We start from the raw sequence: 14,131 nt of genomic DNA on the forward strand, positions 1-14,131 counted from the left end.
ACCAGGTCAGTAGGTCTAAAAATAGAAAAACCTTTTGACCTCTCTAGGGCCATATTTTTCAATGGATCTTCATGAAAATGGTCTGAATGTTCACCTTGATGATATCTAGGTAAAGTTAGAAACTGGGTCACTTTTGGTCAAAAACTAGGTCAGTAAATATAAAAATAGAAAAACCTTGTGACCTCTCTAGAGGCCATATTTTTCATGAGATCTTCATGAAAATTGGTGAGAATGTTCACCTTGATGATATCTAGTTCAGATTTAAAACTGGGTCATTTTTGGTCAAAAACTAGGTCAGTAAATCTAAAAATAGAAAAACCTTGTGACCTCTCTAGAGGCCATATTTTTCATGAGATCTTCATGAAAATTGGTGAGAATGTTCACCTTGATGATATCTAGTTCAGATTTAAAACCGGGTCACCTGTTTTCAAAAACTAGATCATTAGGTCAAATAATAGAAAAACCCTGTGACCTCACTAGAGGCCATATTTTTCATGGGATCTGTATGAAAACTGGTCTGAATGTTCATCTTATTGATATCTAGGTCAAGTTCAAAACTGGGTCACATGAGCTCAAAAACTAGGTCACTGTGTCAAATAATAGAAAAAACGACGTCATACTCAGTTCAAAACTGGGTCATGTGGTGACAGGTGAGCGATTCAGGACCATCATTTTCCTCTTGTTTTTGAAGATACAGCATGGAAATTTGGACCACATTTAGAACTTTTAATTCCGATTTTTCAGTACTCATCTAAGATATTATTTACCCTGACCTATTGACCTACTTTCTTGGTTTTTAGCTCACCTGAGCAATGCTGCTCAGGTGAGTATTTGTGATCGCTCAAGTCCGGCGATTGTCTGTCGTCTGTCAACATTTAGCTTGTGTATGCGATAGAGGCTGTATTTTTCAACTGATCTTCATGAAATTATGTCAGAATGATTACCTTGATGAAATCAAGGTCAAGTTTGAAAATGGGATCTGGGCTCAAAAACTAGGTCACTAGTTCAAATCAAAGAAAAACCTTGTGTGTGTGATAGAGGCAGTATTGTTCAACTGATCTTCATGAATTTTGGTCAGAATGATAACCTTGATGAAATCTAGGTCAAGTTTAAAAATGGGTCATCTGGAATCAAAAACTAGGTCACTAGGTCAAATCAAAGGAAAACCTTGTGTATGCGATAGAGGCAGTATTTTTCAATTGATCTTCATGAATTTTGGCCAGAATGATTACCTTGATGAAGTCTAGGCCAAGTTTGAAAATGGGTTATCTGTGGTCAAAAACTAGGTCACTAGGTCAAATCAAAGAAAAACATTGTGTATACAATAGGAGCTGTATTTTTCAATTGATATTCATGAATTTTAGTCAGAATGATTGCTTTGGTGAAATCTAGATAATTTCTGAATATGGGTCATCTTGGTTCAAAGACTAGGTCACTAGGTCATATCAAAGAAAAAGCTTTTGTATGCAATAGTGACTGCTTTTTACACTGAATCTTCATGAAATTTGATCAGAAAGTTTGTCTGGATGAAATCTAGGTCAAGTTTGAATATGGGTCATCTGGGGTCAAAAACTTGGTCACCAGGTCAAATTAAAGAAAAACCTTGTGTAAGCAATAGGGGCTGCATATTACACTGGATATTTATAAAATTTAGTCAGAATGATTGCCTTAATAAAATCCTGGAGGATTTCTAATATGGGTCATCTGGGATCAAAATCTAGGTCACTAGGTCAAATCAAAGAAAAACTTCATGTATTACATAGAGGCTGCATTTTTCAATTGATCCTCATGAATTTTGTTCAAAATGATTTCCTTGATGAAATCTAGGTAATGTTAGAATGTGGGTCATCTTTGGTAAAAAACTAGGTCACTAGGTCAAATCAAAGATAAAGCTTGTATATGCAGTAGGGACTGCATTTTACACTGGATCTTCATGACAATTGATCAGAGTATTTGTTTGGATAAAATCAAGGTTCAAATATGGGTCATCTAGGTTCAAAAATTAGTCAGAATGATTGCCTTAATAAAATCCTGGAGGATTTCTAATATGGGTCATCTGGGATCAAAATCTAGGTCACTAGGTCAAATCAAAGAAAAACTTCATGTATTACATAGAGGCTGCATTTTTCAATTGATCCTCATGAATTTTGTTCAAAATGATTTCCTTGATGAAATCTAGGTAATGTTAGAATGTGGGTCATCTTTGGTAAAAAACTAGGTCACTAGGTCAAATCAAAGATAAAGCTTGTATATGCAGTAGGGACTGCATTTTACACTGGATCTTCATGACAATTGATCAGAGTATTTGTTTGGATAAAATCAAGGTTCAAATATGGGTCATCTAGGTTCAAAAATTAGGTCACCGGTCAAATTAAAGAAAAACCTTGTGTATGCAGTTGGGGCTGCATTTTACACTATATATTCATAAAATTTAGTTAGAATGATTGCCTTGATGAAATCTAGGCCATGTTCAAATATGGGTCATCTGGGAGACATGTTTACACTGTTATGATATGTTTCTCAGGTGAGCGACCTAGAGCCAATTTGGCCCTCTTGTGAAGCTACATCAAAGAGATTTGGACCATCTGTATAATTTTTGAACAGATTTCAGTACTTAACTGGAAGAATCTTTACCACGACCTTCTTTTTTTAATCCCCACGAGTGGTGGGAGGTTATTATGCCCCCCTTCGAAGAAGGAGGGGTATATTGTTTTGCAGATGGTCGGTCAGTCGGAATGTAGACCAATCCGTTTCCGGATGATAACTCAAGAACACTTGGGCCTAGGATCATGAAAGTTAATAGGGAGGTTGATCATCACCAGCAGATGACCCCCATTGATTTTGAGGTCTGTATGTCAAAGGTCAAGGTCACAGTGATCCTGAATAGTAAAACATTTTCCGGATGATAACTCAAGAACACTTGGGCCTAGGATCATGAAAGTTGATAGGGAGGTTTGTCATGACCAGCAGATGACCCTTATTGATTTTTAGGTCAGTATGTCAAAGGTCAAGGTCACAGTGACCCTGAACAGTAAAACGGTTTGGGGATGATAACTCAAGAACGCTTAGGCCTAGGGTCATGAAAGTTAATAGGGAGTTTGGTCATGACCAGCAGATGACCCCTATTGATTTTGAGGTCAGTATGTCAAAGGTTAAGGTCACAGTGACCAGGAACAGTAAAATGGTTTCCAGACAAGAACTCAAGAACGTTTGGGCCTAGTGTCAGGAAAATTTATAGTTAGGTTGGCCATGACCAGCAGATGACCCCTATTGATTTTGAGGTCATTATGTCAAAGATCAAGGTCGCATTGGCCAGGAACAGTAAAACAGTTTCTGATCTTCTTGTCCAAAACCATAGGGCCTAGGGCTTTGATATTTGGTATGTAGCAAAATCTAGTGATCCTCTACCAAGATTGTTCAGATGTTTTCCCTGGGGTCAAATATGGACTCTCCTTGGGGGTCACATGATTTATATAGACTTGTATAGGAAAGAAATTTAAAAAACCTCTTGTCTCAAAACACAGGGCCTAGGGCTTTGATATTTTGTATATGACATCATCTAGTGGTCGTCAACTGAGAATATTCAAATTATTCCCCTAGGGTCAAATATGGCTCCGCCCTGGAGGTCACATGGTTTACATAGACTTATATAGGGAAAAACTTTGAAAATCTTCTTGTCCAAACCACAAAGACTATGGCTTTGATATTTTGCAGTGTAGCATCATTTAGTGGTTCTCTAAGTTTGTTCAAATTATCCCTCTAGGGTCAAATATGGCTCTGCCCTAGGGGTCAAATGGTTCATATAGACTTGTATAGGGAAAAACTTAGAATCTTCATGTCCATAACTTACATCATTCAAATTTGGACCACATGTATAGTTTGAGTGGCAAGATGAACCTTGACATGAGTTGACCTTGATCTTGACCTAGTGACCTACTTTCACATTTCTGTAGCTGCAGCCTTCAAATTTGGACCACATGCACAGCTTTGTGTACCGAAAAAAACTTTGACCTTGTTATTGACCTAGTGACCTACTTTCACATTTTTGAAGGTACAGGCTTCAAATTTAGACCACATGCATAGTTTTTTGTTCCAAAATAAAATTTGACCTTGATTTTGACCTAGTGACCTACTTTCACATTTCTCAAGCTACATTTTTCAAATTCGAACCACAAGCATAGTTTTGTGTACTAAAATGAACTTTGATATTGAGATTGACCAAGTGGCCTACTTTCACATTTCTCAAGCTACAGCCTTCAAATTTGAACCACATGCATAGTTTTGTGTACCGAAATGAAATTTGATCTTGAGATTGACCTAGTGACCTACTTTCACATTTCTCAAGCTACAGGCTTCAAATTTGGACCACCTGCATATTTTTGTGTTCTGAATTGAGATTTGACATTGATTTTTTACCTGTTACCTACTTTCACATTTCTCAAGCTACAGCCTCCAAATTTGAAGCACATGCATAGTTCTGTCTACCTAAATTAACTTTGACCTTGAAATTGATCTAGTGACCTGCTTTCACATTTCTCAAGCCACAGCTTTCAAATTTGGACCACATACACATTGTTTTGTACCGAAATGAAATTTGACCTTGATTTTGACTTTGAGCTAGTCTTGAAATTTGGAACATTCGAAAATGGCTCAGTGGATGGCACCAAGATCACTCTGTAATCTCTTGTTAGGTTAATAGGTTAAAGGTCAAGGTCAGATTAAACCAGAATGGTAGAACTTTTGTTTACAGTGAGCATATAATTTCTGTTCCTTGTGCAATTACTGAATGCATCAAGAGGGGCATTTCATGTTTGATGCGCTTTTGTTGGAATGGTCTCCGTCTGCCCTTCTGTCCATAACACATCGTGTCCGCTCCATATCACCTAAACTCCTTGAAGGATTTTCATGAACATGGGTGATATGATCACCGCATCAAGATGATGTGCAGATGTGCAGAACTCATGATTCAGCCGCCTCATGTGGTTCTGGGTCGATCTGTGTGTGAAAAGAATTGGAACCACTGCCTTACCCTTGCATGATTGTAAGAGGCGACTAATAGGGTCTTAACACTTGGTTTTGCAGTAACTCTGTGATTCCAGCAGGTATGCAAATTTTGATTCCATACCTCATGTTTTTATTTCGATGTAAATGAGATGTGGAACCAAAATTTTGTAGTCCTGTTTGGCGCCATATAACCTGTACTGTGTTGGTGGGCCATAAAACCCAAATAAATAAATAAAAAAACATGATTCAGCCTTATTGGCTCAAGGTCAAGGTCACAGCTCCAGATCAAAGGTTTTAGCCTTCCATTTTGTGTCCACTCTGTATCTTCTAAACCCCTTGAAGGATTTTCATCAAACTTGGGCTAAATGATCACCTCATCAGGGCAATGTGCAGAACTTATGAGTCAGCCATGTTGGCTCAAGGTCAAGGTCACAATTTGGGGTCAAAGGTTTGAGTCTTCCATTTTGGGTCCGCTCTGTATCTCCTAATCCCCTTAAAGGATTCATATGAAACTTTGGTCAAATGATCACCTCATCAAGGCAATGTGCAGAACTTATGAGTCAGCCATGCTGGCTCAAGGTCAAGGTCACAACTTGGTGTCAAAGGTTTGAGCCTTCCATTTTTTGTCCACTCTGTATCTCCTAAACCCCTTGAAGGATTTTCATCAAACTTGGGTCAAAAGGTCACCTTATCAAGAACTCTGAGTCAGCCATGTCAACTCAATGTCAAAGGTTTGAGCAGTGTATCCCCCAAACCCCTTGAAGGATTTTCATGAAACTAGGGTCAAATGATCACCTCATCAAGAGGATGTGCAGAACTTATGAGTCAGCCATGTTGGGTCAAGGTCAAGGTCACAACTCTGGGTCAAAGGTATGAGTCTTCCATTTTGTGTCCGCTCTTTATCTCCTAATCATCTTGAAGGATTCATGTGAAACCTGGGTCAAGTGATCACCTCATGAAGACGATGTGCAGAACTCATGAGTCAGCCATGCAGGCTTAAGGTCAAGGTCACACCTTAGGGTCCAAGGTTTGAGCCTTCAATTTGTGTCCACTCTGTATCTCCTAAAACCCTTCAAGGATTTTCATCTAACTTTGGTCTCATGATCACCTCATCAACAACCCATGAGTCGTCCATGTCAACTCAAGGTCAGGGTCACAACTCGAGGTTAAAGGTTTGAGCTCTGTATCTTCTCAACCCCTTGAAGGATTTTCATGAAACTTGGGCCAAATACTCACCTCATCAAGACAATGTGCATATTTCATGAGTCAGCCATGTCAGTTCAAGGTCAAGGTCATAGCTCAGGGTGAAGGTTTACCCTTTCACCATCCATAACAGTGGCGGGCATTTAGCTGTCATTCAGACTGCCTTGTGAAAACTTAGATCCTACTTGGTGGAAAGCTCCAGAATATTTATAAGGAAAAGTCAATAAAAGTTGTTTCAGACAGAAGCTAGGATTCTCTGAGTAAGTCGGATATTTAACCTAAAACATTTCAAGTGGCTGAGTGTAAGTAGAATTTTAGAGCCGACAAATGTTGTATAAGGATAATCAAGTATAATATTGTAATGAAATTTCTTAATCAGGTCTTGTTAAAATTTTCAGCGAATGTTGACCCACTGGACTAAGAAGATTATAGTAGAAGATGGCCCTTCTGTTGTCCAGTTGGTAAATATACTACAGCTGGTAGTCGGACATTTCAGGGTGTATTACCTCATCAGGCATTATCTTATACAGCACATGGTGAACTCCTTGCAGAGACTGGGCTTTACACAGAGTGTAAGTGTATTCTTTCTTTCATACATTGTCTTAACTGGCTTAAGGTCAAGAAGGTGTAATTCAGCACCATGTAGCGTAACATCAAACATTATGCTTAACGACACCGCATCTTTGCGTTCTAAGCGTTGACGATAAACAGCGTGTATGCTGAAGATTTCATTTCGCATCCAGCTTTTCATCATATTTCAACAACTTAATATCTACTTATAGTTCAGAAAAGGAGTGGATACAACTACTGCTTACTTTGAATATATTTTATGCTCACCTGTCAGGTAGTGACAGGGTGAGCTTTTGTGATCGCCTGTTGTCCGTCTGTCCACAATTTCGTTGTGAACACGATAGAGACCACATTTCGTATTTGATTTTAATCAGGCTTGCACACAACTTGTATGGACAAAATATCTCGTTTTTTCTTTTTTTTGCAAACTGGCTAGATCCTTTCATGTGTTGCAGAGTTATGGCCCCTTAAAGGGCCAAAATTTGCTATTTTTGGCTTGTGAACATGATAGAGACAACATTTTGCAATCAACTTTAATTTAACTTGCACACAACTTGTATTGGCATTATGTCTCGGTTCCTTTCGAAAACAAGCCAGATCCCGTCATGGGTTGCAGAGTTATGGCCCCTTACAGGTCCTACATTGCGGGGGTCATAAACTAGGTCACTAGGTCAAATCATAGGAAAAGCTTGTATACACTAGTGGCCACTTTTTTTTGCTCCAATCTTCCCGAAACTTTGTCAGGATGTTTTTCATGAAATTTTGGACTATTTTGAATATGGGTCATGTCAGCATTTGACCATATTCATATCTAACACTCAGATAAAATCTTCCACCGTTTTTATCAGTAAGTGCTTTTTTTCCAAACTTGAATGACATAATTATTTTAGCCAGATAGAGCTGCTAAATCCCTGTCATTTTCAACTTAGTTTGAAACAAAACCATGTGATATGAATGAACTGAAGTATAAAATATGAAAGATAGGTGTTGTTTCCAAACTTTTACACAAAAGTTTAGAACTCGGGTCCCTCGAAGTATGATTGCTCAGTGTCTGTTTTAAAACAGCACTTTAAACAAAAAAATAATAATAATAATAAAAAAAAAATAAATGAGAAATTGACAACTTTCCCTCTTCATGGAATGCTGTAGCTAGTCTGGCTCGAACTAACATCTGTAAAATTGTATTTCACTATTTCTAAAACATTTGATATGAATTGAAACCAGTTAAAATGCACAAGCTGTTAAAATAAAGGCTGCAATAAACCCCTGAATCAAGGTTAATTTGGTTGAAAACAGGGGAAAAAAATCCCAATTTTATAGCACGTATTTGAAAAAAAACTAGATAGTAAGGAGTTTTTTTTTTTTAATTTTTAATTTTTATTCAAAAACTTTCCGGAACTTTTTCAAAAATTAAAAAAAAAATGGGGGAAGGGGGAAACAAGCTGTAAAATTTTTAATAAAAGTAGTTTTTTCGTACACTTTCTTGGAACAGCATTCAGTATACATATGTTACAAAAAAAAAATGGGAAAAAATCAAAAAAATAGTTTACAAAATAAGAATACCTTTAAAAAATGAAATTTTGTTGTTGTAAATTTTTTTTTCCCCGAGCATGAATTTCCAACAGGCTTTTGTATTGCCCCGTGCCGTCATCGTCCCTCCATCCTTCAACAATTGACGTTTAAAACACTTAGAGGTCACATTTTTGGCCCATCTTAAAAATTCAAATTTTTCCCCCATTATTTTAAGAATATTGGGTCAATAATAAAAAATTACCAGGTCAAATTAAAAAAAACTTGAAACTTGGAAAATTTCCCAAATTTTAAAAAACGGGGAAAGTTTTTTTCCCCCAAAAAAAGAAAAGGGGTATTTTAGGGAAAACTGTACCCTAATCAAAAAATTTTAACATTAAGGTCCAAAATTTTTTTCTTTTTTTTTGGGGAAAAATTTTTTTCTAAAAACTTGATCAAAATTGGCACAATCAAATAGAAAATAAAATAGAAAACTTTTACATTTTTAAGCCAATTTTGATGTATCTTTAAAAACTTGAAAATGTTTATTTTTGGTCAACAAATCGGGAGTGGGGGGAAAAAAGGCCCAGGTCAACAAAAAAATTTAAAATAAAAATTTCTCTTTTTTTCTTTTTTTTTTTTTTTTTGTCTTTTTTAATTTTGGGGTTTTTTTTTTTTGGTTTTTTTTTTTAAAAATTTTTTAAACCTCCCCTTTTTTTTTTTTTTTTTTAAAATTTTTTTTTTTTTTTTTTTTAATTTTTCTCCATTTTTCCCCTCCTTTTAAAAAATTTTTTTTCCCTTTTTTTTAAAAAATTTTCAATAAACCCCTTTTTTTTCCTCTTTCAAAAATCAAAATTTTTTTTTTATTTTTTGTAATTTTTTTTTTTTTTTTTTAAAAAATTACCCTCCCAAAAAAAAATTTTTTTTTTTTTGGGTTATTTTTTTTTTTTAAAATTTTATTTTATTTTTTTTTTTTTGTTTATTTTTCAAAATTTTTTTTTGGGGTTAAAATTTTTTTTTTAAAAATCTTTTTTTTTTTCTTTCTTTTCTTTTTTTTTTTCCCTTATCTCTCTTTTTTTTTTTTTCTTTTTTTTTAAATTTAAAAAGTTTCCCTTAAAATTTTTTGTCAAAAACTGGGGGGAAAAGGGGAGGGGGTTTAAATTTTCCCAAACGGTCACCGGTCAATCAAAGGAAAGTTTTTAACACCATAGAGGCCACAATTCTGACTGCATCTTCATGAAACTTAGTCAAATTTTAAATGTTGATAGTCTTTAGGTCAAGTTTGAATCTGAGTCATTTGGGTTCAAAAACTAGGTCACCAGGTCAAATCAAAGGAAAAGCTTATTAACACCATAGAGGCCACACTTATGGCTGTATCTTCATGAAACAAAGTCAGAATGTTAATGCTGATTATCTTTAGGTCAAGTTCGAATCGGAGTCATGTGGGGTCAAAAACTAGGTCACCAGGTCAAATCAAAGGAAAAGCTTGTTAACACTATAGAGGCCACATTCAAATCAAAGGAAAAGCTTGTTAACACCATAGAGGCCACAATTATGCCTGCATCTTCGTGAAACTTAGTCAGAATGTTAATATTCATAGTCTTCAGGTCAAGTTTGAATCTGAGTCATTTGGGGTCAAAAACTAGGTCACCAGGTCAAATCAAAGAAAAAGCTTATTGACACCATAGAGGCCACACTTATGACTGTATCTTCATGAAACATTGCCAGAATTATAATGCTGATGATCTTTAGGTCAAATTCGAATCTGGGTCAGGTGGGGTCAAAAACTAGGTCAATAGGTCAGATCAAAAGTAAAATTTGTTAACAATCTAGAAGCCACATTTATGACCATATCTTAATGAAACTTGGTCAGGATGTTAATCTTGATGATCTGTAGGTCAATAGGTCAGGTGAGCAATACTGGGCCTTTATGTTGTGATTAACTTATTTTTCCTTAAAGTGCAAACAGTTCCTTAAATTTTGATGTACAAAATCTGCGGGTGAAAATAGGGGTAGGGGAATATTTGACAGTAAAGCGAAAACGAAGTCGAAGACCCCTGTATTTTTAGCTCACATGTCAAAAAGTGACAATGTGAGCTTTTGTGATCGCGCAGCGTCCGTCATCCGTCCGTGCGTCAGTAAACTTTTGCTTGTGACCACTCTAGAGGTCACATTTTTCATGGGATCTTTATGAAAGTAGGTCAGAATGTTTATCTTGATGATATCTAGGTCAAGTTCGAAACTGGGTCAACTGCAATCAAAAAATAGGTCAGTAGATCTAAAAATAGAAAAACATTGTGACCTCTCTAGAGGCCATACTTTTCAATGGATCTTCATGAAAGTTATTCAGAATGTTCACCTTGATGATATCTAGGTCAAGTTCGAAATCTGGTCACGTGCCCTCAAAAACTAGGTCAGTAGGTCAAATGATAAAAATACCTTGTGACCTCTCTAGAGGCTATATTTTTCATGGGATCTACATGAAAATTGGTTAGAATGTTCATCTTGATGATGTCTAGGTCAAGTTCGAAACTGGGTCAACTGCGGTCAAAAACTAGGTCAGTAGTTCTAAAAATAGAAAAACCTTGTGAACTCTCTAGAGGCCATAATTGTGAATGGATCTTCATGAAAATTGGTCAGAATGTTCACCTTGATGATATCTAGGTAAAGTTCGAAATTGGGTCACGTGCGGTCAAAAACTAGGTCAGTAGGTCAAATCATATAAAAACCTTGTGACCTCTCTGGAGGCTATATTTTTCATGGGATCTGTATGAAAATTGGTTAGAATTTTTATCTTAATGATATCTAGGTCAGATTCGAAACTAGATCAACTGCGGTCAAAAACTAGGTCAGTAGGTCTAAAAATAGAAAAACCTTGTGACCTCTCTAGAGGCCATACTTTTCAATGGATCTTCATGAAAATAAGTGAGAATGTTCACATTGATGATATCTAGGTCAAGTTCGAAACTAGGTTACGTGTTTTCAATAACAAGGTTAGTAGGTCAAATAATAAAAAAAACCTTGTGACCTCTCTAGAGGCCATATTTTTCATGGGATCTGTATGAAAGTTGGTCTGAATGTTCATCTTGATGATATCTAGATCAAATTCGAAACTGGGTCAACTGCATTCAAAAACTAGGTCAGTAGGTCTAAAAATAGAAAAAAATGTGACCTCTCTAGAGGCCATACTTTTAAATGGATCTTCATGAAAATTGGTCAGAATGTTCACCTTAATGATATCTAGGCCAAGTTCAAAACTGGGCCACATGCCATCAATAACTAGGTCAGTAGGTCAAATAAGAAAAAATCTTGTGACCTCTCTAGAGGCCATATTTTTCAGTGTATCTTCATGAAAGTTGGTTAGAATGTTCATCTTGATGATATCTAGGTCAAGTTCGAAACTGGGTCAACTGCGGTCAAAAACTAGGTCAGTAGGTCTAAAAATAGAAAAACCTTGTGACCTCTCTAGAGGCCATACTTATGAATGGATCTTCATGAATATTGGTCAGAATGTTCACCTTGATGATATCTAGGTCAAGTTTGAAACTGTGTCATATTCGAAACTGGGTCACGTGCCATCAATAACTAGGTCAGTAGGTCAAATAACATAAAAACCATGTGACCTCTCTAGATGCCATATTTTTCATGGGATCTGTATGAAAATTGGTTAGAATTTTTATCTTAATGATATCTAGGTCAAATTCGAAACTGGATCAACTGCGGTCAAAATCTAGGTCAGTAGGTCTAAAAATAGAAAAACCTTGTGACCTCTCTAGAGGCCATACTTTTCAATGGATCTTCATGAAAATAAGTGAGAATGTTCACCTTGATGATATCTAGGTCAAGTTCGAAAGTGGGTCACTATTCTCATTAACTAGGTCAGTAGGTCAAATAATAAGGAAACCTTGTGACCTCTCTAGAGGCCATATTTTTCATGGGATCTGTATGAAAGTTGGTCTGAATGTTCATCTTGATGATATCTAGATCAAGTTCGAAACTGGGTCAACTGCAGTCAAAAACTACGTCAGTAGGTCTAAAAATAGAAAAAAAAATGTGACCTCTCTAGAGGCCATACTTTTAAATGGATCTTCATGAAAATTGGTCAGAATGTTCACCTTAATGATATCTAGGCCAAGTTCAAAACTGGGTCACATGCCATCAATAACTAGGTCAGTAGGTCAAATAAGAAAAAATCTTGTGACCTCTCTAGAGGCCATATTTTTCAGTGGATCTTCATGAAAGTTGGTTAGAATGTTCATCTTGATGATATCTAGGTCAAGTTCGAAACTGGGTCAACTGCTGTCAAAAACTAGGTCAGTAGGTCTAAAAATAGAAAAACCTTGTGACCTCTCTAGAGGCCATACTTTTCAATGGATCTTCATGAAAATAAGTCAGAATGTTCACCTTGATGATATCTAGGTCAAGTTCAAAACTTGGTCACGTGTTATCAATAACTAGGTCAGTAGGTTAAATAATAAGAAAACCTTGTGACCTCTCTAGAGGCCATATTTTTCATGGGATCTGTATGAAAGTTGGTCTGAATGTTCATCTTGATGATATCTAGATCAAGTTCGAAACTGGGTCAACTGCAGTCAAAAACTAGGTCAGTAGGTCTAAAAATAGAAAAAAAATGTGACCTCTCTAGAGGCCATACTTTTAAATGGATCTTCATGAAAATTGGTCAGAATGTTCACCTTGATGATATCTAGGTCAAGGTTGAAACTGGGTCACATGCCATCAAAAACTAGGTCAGTAGGTCAAATAGTAAAAAATCTTGTGACCTCTCTAGAGGCCATATTTTTCAATGGATCTTCATGAAAATTGGTTAGAATTTTTATATTGATGATATCTAGGTCAGATTGAACACTGGGTCACATGAGCTCAAAAACTAGGTCACAATGTCAAATAATAGAAAAAAACGACATCATACTCTGTTTAAAACTGGGTCATGTGGGGACAGGTGAGCGATTCAGGACCATCATGGTCCTCTTGTTTTCGCTTATTTTACAGTAAAATAAATTTATATGAAAATTTTAAACTTTAGTTACTTTTTTTGTTGAACGGGGCATATGGATGCCTCGAAACTAAATAAATCATAAAAATGGCAATTATCACAACTATTTAAGGCTGGGCTAAAACAGGATTATGGATGCCATTTGCGTAAAATTTGTGCATTCGACCTTTTTGATATTTTACATCGGGTGTGGATCAGCTTTTGCTATATATTATTTAAACATGTTATCAAGGATGCAGCTTGTTTTTTTGAAATTCCAACTCATTACGCCTTCTTTACTTTAAGGAAGTATAACTAGGGTCCTGTGACTGAGTGGCTAAGATATCTGGCTTTGAATCACTTAACTAGGTTGATGTAGATTTGAGATCTGGCTTTGTGTGTAGAATATTTATATGTGAAGAAGCCATCTAGCTGGCTTAAGAAAGGTTGATGGTTCTACCCAGGTGCCTGTCCATGCTTGACACAATGTCTAGAGGGGCACTGGGGTCACTCTCCAGCATCCAAAGCTGGAAAGTCACCATATGACCTACGCTGTGCCATTGTGACTTTGAACCCAATAGAAAATGGAATAAAGATAAATAAAGCAAAGAAAGTTTCAAGTGCAATAGGGAAAGCTTCAGATCTGCAATAAAGGTGTAATGAGATTGGATTCTCCCTAAGTGTCCCTTGGTGGTACCTAGGGAGTAATTCTGTGGCATTCCCCTACAATTATAGTGAACAAGTTACCAGATAAACTAAAATTGTATGTGTATAACTCAAAATCCATTAGAATGAACAAGCAGTCTTGATTCTGTGGGAAGGTTTGAACTGAAGTCATTTGTTCATAGCTTG

This window comes from Mercenaria mercenaria, chromosome 11 (assembly GCF_021730395.1).
Source record: "Mercenaria mercenaria strain notata chromosome 11, MADL_Memer_1, whole genome shotgun sequence".
Classification (NCBI taxonomy): domain Eukaryota; kingdom Metazoa; phylum Mollusca; class Bivalvia; order Venerida; family Veneridae; genus Mercenaria; species Mercenaria mercenaria.